This window comes from Heterocephalus glaber, unplaced genomic scaffold (assembly GCF_053883595.1).
Source record: "Heterocephalus glaber isolate CG9 unplaced genomic scaffold, H.glaber_assembly_v1.0 deba00001689, whole genome shotgun sequence".
Taxonomy (NCBI): Eukaryota; Metazoa; Chordata; class Mammalia; order Rodentia; family Bathyergidae; genus Heterocephalus; species Heterocephalus glaber.
Genome location: NW_028258414.1, coordinates 11,154,060 through 11,162,403, shown reverse-complemented (window position 1 = coordinate 11,162,403; position 8,344 = coordinate 11,154,060). Strand labels below are relative to the sequence as shown.

The 8,344-nt window shown below is 46.7% G+C and overlaps 1 long non-coding RNA gene across 1 annotated transcript; it reads left to right on the top strand.

Annotated features, from left to right (window-relative positions):
* Positions 1-1,873: 1,873 nt before the first annotated feature.
* On the top strand, positions 1,874-5,696 carry LOC110344169 (uncharacterized). The gene is made up of 3 exons (XR_002386519.2): positions 1,874-2,039; positions 2,219-2,633; positions 5,232-5,696. It is a non-coding gene; the product is annotated as an uncharacterized LOC110344169 (long non-coding RNA).
* Positions 5,697-8,344: the final 2,648 nt, after the last annotated feature.

Genomic DNA, 8,344 nt, shown 5'->3' with positions numbered 1-8,344 from the left:
CCTCAGAAGCGCAAGGTCCCAAGTTCGATCCCCGGTACAAAAAACCAAAAAACTTGAGGAATTTGTTTTCTTACTATTGAGTCCTTCATATATTCTGGATATAAGTCCTTTCTCAAATATATGATTTGTAAATATTTTCTCCCAGCCTGTGTAGATTATGCCTTATTTTCAGTGTCTTTTAATATTGATGGAGTCTAATTTAACATTTTTTCCCTTTATAGATTATGCTTTAGGTGTGGAAGAACTCTGCCTACCCCAAGGTCATAAGGATTCCCTCCCGCACCGGAAGTCTTCTAGATCTGCATCACACGTGCAGCCCTGGGGTCCACTGAGTTCCCCGTCATGTAAGGTTCGGGGCACATGAGGACCGCATTTCTGCTTCACTTTGAAGACAGTGTCCGCTTGTCCCACATCTGAGGATGTCACACGCAACTTGGTAACAGGATTGAGGAGACACACAGGAGCACACGCTTGTGTGCATGCTCACACACATCCACACAAGGTATGCACACACGTACGCACACGTGCACTCGCGTGCAACTTTCCTGTGCCGTGGGAAGGGCTCTCATTGCACTCTGGGGCTCCGTGATAACATCGGAAGGCGCTGTCCCTCAGCCAGGGTCGAAGAGGGCAGGTGGCCGAGGAGACAAGTGGGGGCTGCGGAGCTCCGCTCCCTGCGCTAGCGGCTCATGGGTCCCCGCCGGCCAGCAGGTGGCGCTCGCGCGCGGGCAGACAGCTCTGTAGCTGATCCCCTCTGGCCCCCACCCCAGCAACCCCTGGGTCTTTCTGCCTCCCATCTGAGACTAGGAAGCAGGCATTGAATGTCATCAGCAAACAGTGCGACCGGGAATCAGGGCAGTGACTCCACCTCTTCGTGGCCGGTTATGTGGGGGTGACTGTTAGACTCGCACGTGGTTTTTATTTTTATTTATTTAAAAAAATTTTTGGTACCAGGGATCGAACGAACCCGGGTCCCGTTTGCGAGGCAGGCAGCGGGAACACTGAGCTAAATCCCTGGCCCACGTGGTTTATATTTTTTACAAAACATCTGGTAAGATTTAATTAATTTTAAGTTTTGATCATTACTACTTATGATTTGTACTCTGCCTTCATGTAGTAGACAAAATTTAATACTCTAGGAGAAATAAAATGTACACTTTCAGAGTTTATTTTTACCATTGATTTGATTGAATTTACATTTCCATGGTGAAGATGTATTCTAACTTTATACTCAGAGCATAATGAATTTTATTTACTTATTTGTTTGTTGGTTTATTTTTGGAGACAGGGTCTCACTATTATGTAGTTCAGGCTGGACTTGAACTTACTGTGTACTTGAACTCAAGGTGATCCTCCCACCTCAGCCTCCCAAGTGCTGAAATCACAGGTATGCACCACCACACCTGGCTCATTTATTTACATTTTTAAATTACATTTTTATATTGACTGATAAAATTGTATATATTAACCATGTACAACTCAATGCTTTGAAATATATATATATATGACTAAATCTAGCTATTGAACATATGCATTACCTCACATAGTTATCATTTTTGTGGAGAACACACATACTCACTCTTGGCCTTTTTGTAGAATACAAACATGACCTGTAGTCACTAAGCTGTGCAATGTATCCCAGGGACACATTCCTCCCGTCTAACTGAACTTTGGGATCTTCTGACCAGCACCTCTTCATCCCTCCAACCATCTACCCTTCCACTGTCTGCTTCTGTTTGAGCAAGCTTCTTAGATGCCACATACAAGGGAGGTCCCCTGGTGTCTGTGACCTCACCATTAGCCAGTGAGGTCATTGCCTTCACCGTTTTATTTCCCTGTTTCAGAGAAGACGAGGCTGGCTCATTTCATGCAACACAATGTCCTCCAGGCCCAGCCCTGCTGTCATAATAGACAGAACTTGTCCGTTTTAGGGATGAATAATATTCCACACATACCACCTTTTCTCTGCTGAAGGACACATACGTGGAGCCCATATCTTGGCTACTGGGTACAATGCCGCATTGAACACGGACAAGCAGGTGTCCTTAACACACTAGTTTCATTTTCCTCGGAGGCACCCAGGGTGGGGTTGCTGGGTCTAAATATTTAGGCACGTGGTATGCGAGCTTCCATGATGGGACCCAGGGCCTTGTGCTGGTAGGCAGGCACCCTGCTGCTGGGCTGCACCCCAGTATCTCTACTTGTGCTCCTGTTCTAGGCCCCGGCAAACCTAGGAGCCAACCGGAGAGCATCAGGCCCCTCACTGCCTGCCCCAAGAGGCTGTGAGGCACCATGGGAAACTCCCTGGCCAGGAGACGCAGGGCCCGCCTCGACGCCTTATTTCCCCCCAGTGCCCATGAATCAGAAGAGGCCCTGCCTGCCACACAGCACTGCTTAGCAACCAAGTGATGCCAAGTGCACAGAAGGCCTCTTCATCACAGAGGGGACCACTGTCCCCCTGCCCAGGACCCCCATTTCCCTGCCTTTCCTGTACCCTAAGGGTCACCAGCTCACTCTGCTTCATTCAGTGGGCAGCAGGTGTGGGCAGCACATTTCATACCACAGACATCTCTTCACCCATAGTGGATCCAGAGGTGACCAAGAGACCAGTGACCTAGACTTCGTACACAGAGGTGAGCTGGTTTTGCAAATGGGAAAGGGACCAACAGACAGGGGTGGGAAGGGGAGAGAACAGGAAGTGAAAAGAGTTACGATGTACCAACTCCACAGTATGAATGTGATTGTTATATACTGCAAACACGGACTAATAAAAATTAAAAAACAAAACAAAACAAAAAAACCAAGCCAGATGTGGTGGTGCAGATCTATAAGTCCAGCACTCAGGTGGCTGAATCAGGAGGATTGCTGGCAGTGTGAGGCCAGCCTGGGATATATACTGAGATCTTGCCTTAAAAAAACCAATCAATCAATCAGAACAAGGATGAGCTGGAATAGAAAGGACATTTTATTTTTATTTATTTATTTTTTTGCAGAATACCTACTCTTTAATGTAAAGACTGATGTTTACTTTTTCAGTGGTTCAATCTCACTAAGCTCTTAGCAGACCCCAAGTAAAAGACCAGTTTGTAAAACTGGGCCATTTTAATGTTCTTACAATTTAATAAATAATTCTCTTGATGACTGCAGTTATAAAAGCTGTGGTAGTATTCACAGTAATGGTGGTTTTCCTCATTGGTCTGCAGTCTTCAATAAGTGTAAGAAGTTATTGTATGAAACATCTTTCAAACCAGTCAGACTGCACTGATGCATCCATCATTCACAGAATTGTTGGTTACCTGGGCATATTTACCCCAAATAACCTTGCCTCCTTGTGTCACAAGACCCACCTCGCTCACGTTCACTTCAATCACTGTACCTTTGGTAATAACACCCAAAATTGTATACAGTGGTGATGAAGGATTTTTTTTTCACACCAAGTATTGGCAGGCAAAAGGTGGCTTTCAGTTCAGGGTGTGTTACATGGGCCTTCTTGAAACGTAAGCCCATTGGCCTAATGGACGTTTCGTATTTTGGTGGATCTCTTGTAAAGCCGTCTCCAACAAGGCAGACTTTAGTAACCATCCTCTTCCATGCCTTCTTTTTTCTCTTTCCAGTTCGAATAACTTTCAATACTTCTGTCTCTCCCTGTGCACGAACTTTGGGCAGAGGGACTTCCCATTTTCCTTCCAGAAAGGACATTTTAATAGCACTACTTGTCTTCTCCCTTCCTTGGACACCCTGACCCACGTGCACTGAACAACTCAGTAGCACAGTGGGGCTCCCCTTCTGCACTGACCCCTCCCCATCACCCCATCTTTGTACTTGAGTCACCAGTTTCCTCATGGTTTAAACTCAGAAATAGCCACAAACTCTAACATCTTTTTCTTTCTTTTTTTTTTTTTTTTTTGGTACTGGGGATCGAACTTGGGCCCTTGCGCTTGCGCAGCAGGTGGCGAAACCACTGAGCTAAATCCCTGGCCCTCTAACGTCTTTGATCCAGTGCTTGGAGAAACAAATAGCAGGTTATTATCTGCTAGACATCATGAAAGAATCAAATATCCTTGACAAAATTCACAACAAAATGTGTGACCTTGGAGAGTGGATGTGGTCACCAAGGTCACCCAGGAAGACAGAAGTTGTCACTGGTGAAATTTGATAGTGACAGAAATGTGACGCGTAAACCAAATTTCTGATACAAAATGTAAGTGGAAAAGAACTGGTCCCAGTGAAAAGAGCACCAGTCGACTGGAAATGAAAAGGAGGAACATTGGAAATAGCTTAACTGACCTTATGAGATTGATCAAGGAATTAAATTGACTTAACAGAGTCCATTCCAGAAAACCCATTCCCAAAGAAAATCTATCAAAGTCACAATGCTTCTGAGTTATGTGTTTGTGTTAAAGATGGAGCCATGTGTGGTGATGCATGCTTGTAGTCCCGGCACTTGGGAGGCTGAGTCAGGAGGATTTCAGGGTGTTGGAGAGCAGCCTCGGCTACTTAGTGAGTCTCAAAAAACCAAACCAAACCAAAATAACCAAAATGGCTCTGTGGCTATTCTGCAGGGTCATCACCAAGAAAGCAAGAAGCTGCTCTTTGTGGAACTGAACCTGGAAGACAGAAAAAGTTGTATCATATGACAATCCAGGCTGGGTTTTATTATTAGATTGTTATTATTATTAATTTGATTTGGGGGCTCACTCTGGTCCCCAGGCTGGTGTAGAACTCGTGACCTCCAGGGTTTCTCCAGCTTCAGTCTCCCAAGTAGCTGAGCCTACAAGTGCCCCTGTTTCATTATTTTACTCGTTATGATTGTATACTTTTTTCTTCTGATTTGAAAGGGAATTAAAACATGTTTGAGGGCTCTTAAAAAGCACCCTGGGCCCTGAGCAATGCTATTAATAGATACATGGGCCCTCATGGGGACCCGGGTCAAGGCAAGGAAGAAAAGTTGGGGTGAACCTGGGGGCGGGGCTGCAGCTGGTTCCCCGCGTGGGAGGTGCAGCCTGTCCGCCCTCCCCAAGGCCCAGGCTTCAGGCATGGAGCCCTTTCCTGGGTGCATCCTGTTCTTGCAGCCTACAGCCCTCCTGTACAGACCCTAGCTCTGCTGGCCCCAGAACATAAGAGCCCCACTTCCGGGAGGGTGGACCCCACACCACTGCCTGCTGGAAGCGAGGAGGGGCAGCCTCAGCTCTGAGCCCTGGTGCTGAGACTGTTGATCTCTTCTGGTGCAGCTCCTGCTAGTGACCCTGTCCTGTGTCGAGCGCCTACTGCCGTCTAGCCCGCGTCCAGGGTGTCACCTGCCTCCGGCCCTGTAGGATGTTCAGCAGCTTCCCAGGCCTCTAACCTCCATGCCAGTAATGACCCCTCCCTCCAAATGGTGACCATCAAACATGTTTCTAGATTTTGCCAAGTGTCCTCCAGAGACAAGATATCCAGTGAGAACCACTGCTTGGGGAATGGGTGTTGACAAACCAGACAGAAGACTTGGAGTGGCTGTATTCTGGATACTGTGGAGCTGCTCCAGAAGACGAAGGATACAGAAGGATTAGTGTGTCCAAGATGCTTCAGAGCAGTGTGGTGAGTCACGTGTAGGACTGTCTGCCGGTGACTCCTGCTCCTGGGGAGGCTGAGGCAGGGGGATTGCAACCTGGAGCCCAGATGGGGCAACCCTGCCTCAAAATAAAAATAGTCAAAGAACTGGGGATGTAGCCCAGTGATGGAGCACTTGCCTAGTATACGAAAGGCCCTGGGTTCGATCCCGTGGGGTGGGGTGGGGGGAGAAGGGGGGGTGGGGAGGAGGAGGAGGGAGGAGAGGAAAAGGGGGAAGAGGAGGAGAAGGAGCACGAGGAGGATGAGGAGGAAGAGGAGGAGGAGACAGAAGAGGAGGGAGGAGAAAAAGGAGGAGACTAAATCTAGTCTCATATGCATTCTGTCTGGTCTATCTAGTAATAATTTAACTTTTGAAATGATCTCAGATGCTTCATATCATCATGGTTCTCACCATTTCTCATTATCCAGTGACATAATTATTCACTTACCACATTTCACCTTCCTGGTTTCTGAGGCGCTGGGTGCTGATGCATTCATATTTCTAATACACAGAAGATAATGATATTTCACTGGGGGTTTGGCCTCCCTCCAGGTGTTTGGATGAAGTTCAGAGCCTCTAGCAGCCCAGCATTCCTGGGCACAGACAGCACGGCTGGAAAGTCTCTGGAACTCCCTGACTAGGTCCCAGCAGAGCCCGGGTTCTGGGTCCTCCGAGGCCTCTGCTCCTCTGGGAAGAGCCCAGCAGGTGACCAGGGAATCAGGGGAATCAGGTGCAGGCCTGCTCTAGGGGATCAGGTACAGCCTGCAAAGTAGAGGCCTGGGTGAGCACTGAGCATCTTTTCCTCTTGGTCCCCTCTCACCCAGTGAGTTAAAATTTCTCGGGCCTTGAGATCTGCTCACAGCACCGGGAGGACTGCGGCTGTACCCAGGCTGAGCAGAGTGGGTGACTCCGGGAACCCCACCGGAAGCCCTCAGTTAGTGATTCCTTCCAACTGAGGACTCTGCAGGGCGGGATGCCATCCTCAGACCCAAACCCCTTTCCCTCCCTGGGCACTGGAATTGTCCTTTGAGACCCGAGGACACTAGGGCACTTCTAGACAATTCTAGCACCAGCACTGCCTGAACAGACCAGGGCAGACTAGGTTTTCTGCTAGCATCTCCTCACTACCATGTCTGCCCACCCCACTGATGCTCTGGAGTTTTTATTTTTTTCTAACTTTCTGAGACAGGGTCTCCCTATATAGTTCAGGCTGACCTTGAACTCACTACATAGTCCAGGCTGGCCTGGAACTCTCAGCAATCTTCCTGCCTCAGCCTCTCAAGTGCTGGGATTATAGATGTGCACCACTGCATCTGGCCAGAGCATCATAAACATAAAAATTGTAAAAAACCAATCAAAATCATGCACATTTGCCATGTGTTTGCTCATAAATGAGACCTCAGCCTAATCTCACTCCAGAGAATGACTTCTTTCTCTGGTCCTTGGAGACGAGTCCCAGATTTCCCTAACTGTTATGGTGGCAATTTGCCTAGGTGCTCTGAAGAAGGAAGCTCAGGCACACACAGCTCTTCCTGACTGGGCTCTGGCCACCCCCAAAGCCCCATCTAAACTGGGGGTTCACATCAGTTAGCAGGCAGTCCAAGTCGTCTTCCATGGGACGTTTTTTTCTGCACTTCCACCGTTCTTTCTGCTATCGCTCCTCAATGGCTTGCTTTGTAAGCCTGTCATTTTGCAAAACCTTTCTACTTCTGGAAAAGGATTAGCAAAACTACACTGCGTAGCTGCTATTTAACATTCAGGAAATGCAGCAATGCATATGCGAGTTATCAATCATCTTTACCAGATGGCAAAGGGATCTCTTTTCACCAGAAATTGAGCAGCAAACATCTGAATTCGTCACCAACACAACATCTAAATTCATATCTCTTTTCAATCTGATACCCTTAATGAGTTGGTATAATGGAAATCAGTGTCTTGGCCCTAACAGTTCTAAGAATGCAGATCTGGGATTGAAAAAATTGTCATAAAACAAAACCTCACAACTTCCGATTTCTTTCTTTCTTTTTTTCTTTTTTTTGTCGTACTGGGGGTTTGGACTCAAGGATTTTGCATTGAGCTATATTCCCAGATCTTTCTTTAGTTTTTGCTTTTGAGATAGGGTCTTGCTAAGTCACTGACTTGTCCAGGTTAGACTCGAAATTGCAATCTTTCTGTCGCAGCTTCCCAGAGGGCTGGGATTACAGGTGTGTGCCACCATGCCCAGCATGATTTGCAGTTTTCATGTACTCTTTATACTTTTTAAAAACATTTTTAATTTATTTTTTTAGTACCAGGGGTCAAACTCGGGTCCTTGTGCTTGTGAGGCAGGTAGTGGAACCACTGAGCTAAATTCCTGGCCCCTTTTTTTCTGCTTTTAATTCTTGAGAGTTCTATATTCAGAATGGGCTAATGGGTGAGAATAAAAATCTAGCAGTTTGTTGCTGTCTGTTAGCATCACCATTTAAATTTAGTGTTACCTTTCCTTTGTCTACACAAAGATCTTAAAATCAATGAGTTCTCTATTAGAATTTTTAATTTTTTTTGAGACGAGGTCTATTTCAGGCTGGGCTTAAACTCACTATGTAGCCCAGGCTGGTCTCAAACTCAAGGCGATCTGCCTGACTCAGCCTCTGGAGTGCTGGGATTATAGATGTGTATTACCATGCCCAGCTGTGCATTAAAGCTCATGAGGTAAAAGAATACATTTTTGATATTCCAGTGCCAAATTGTAGATTTCTGCCCAATTAATGTTTC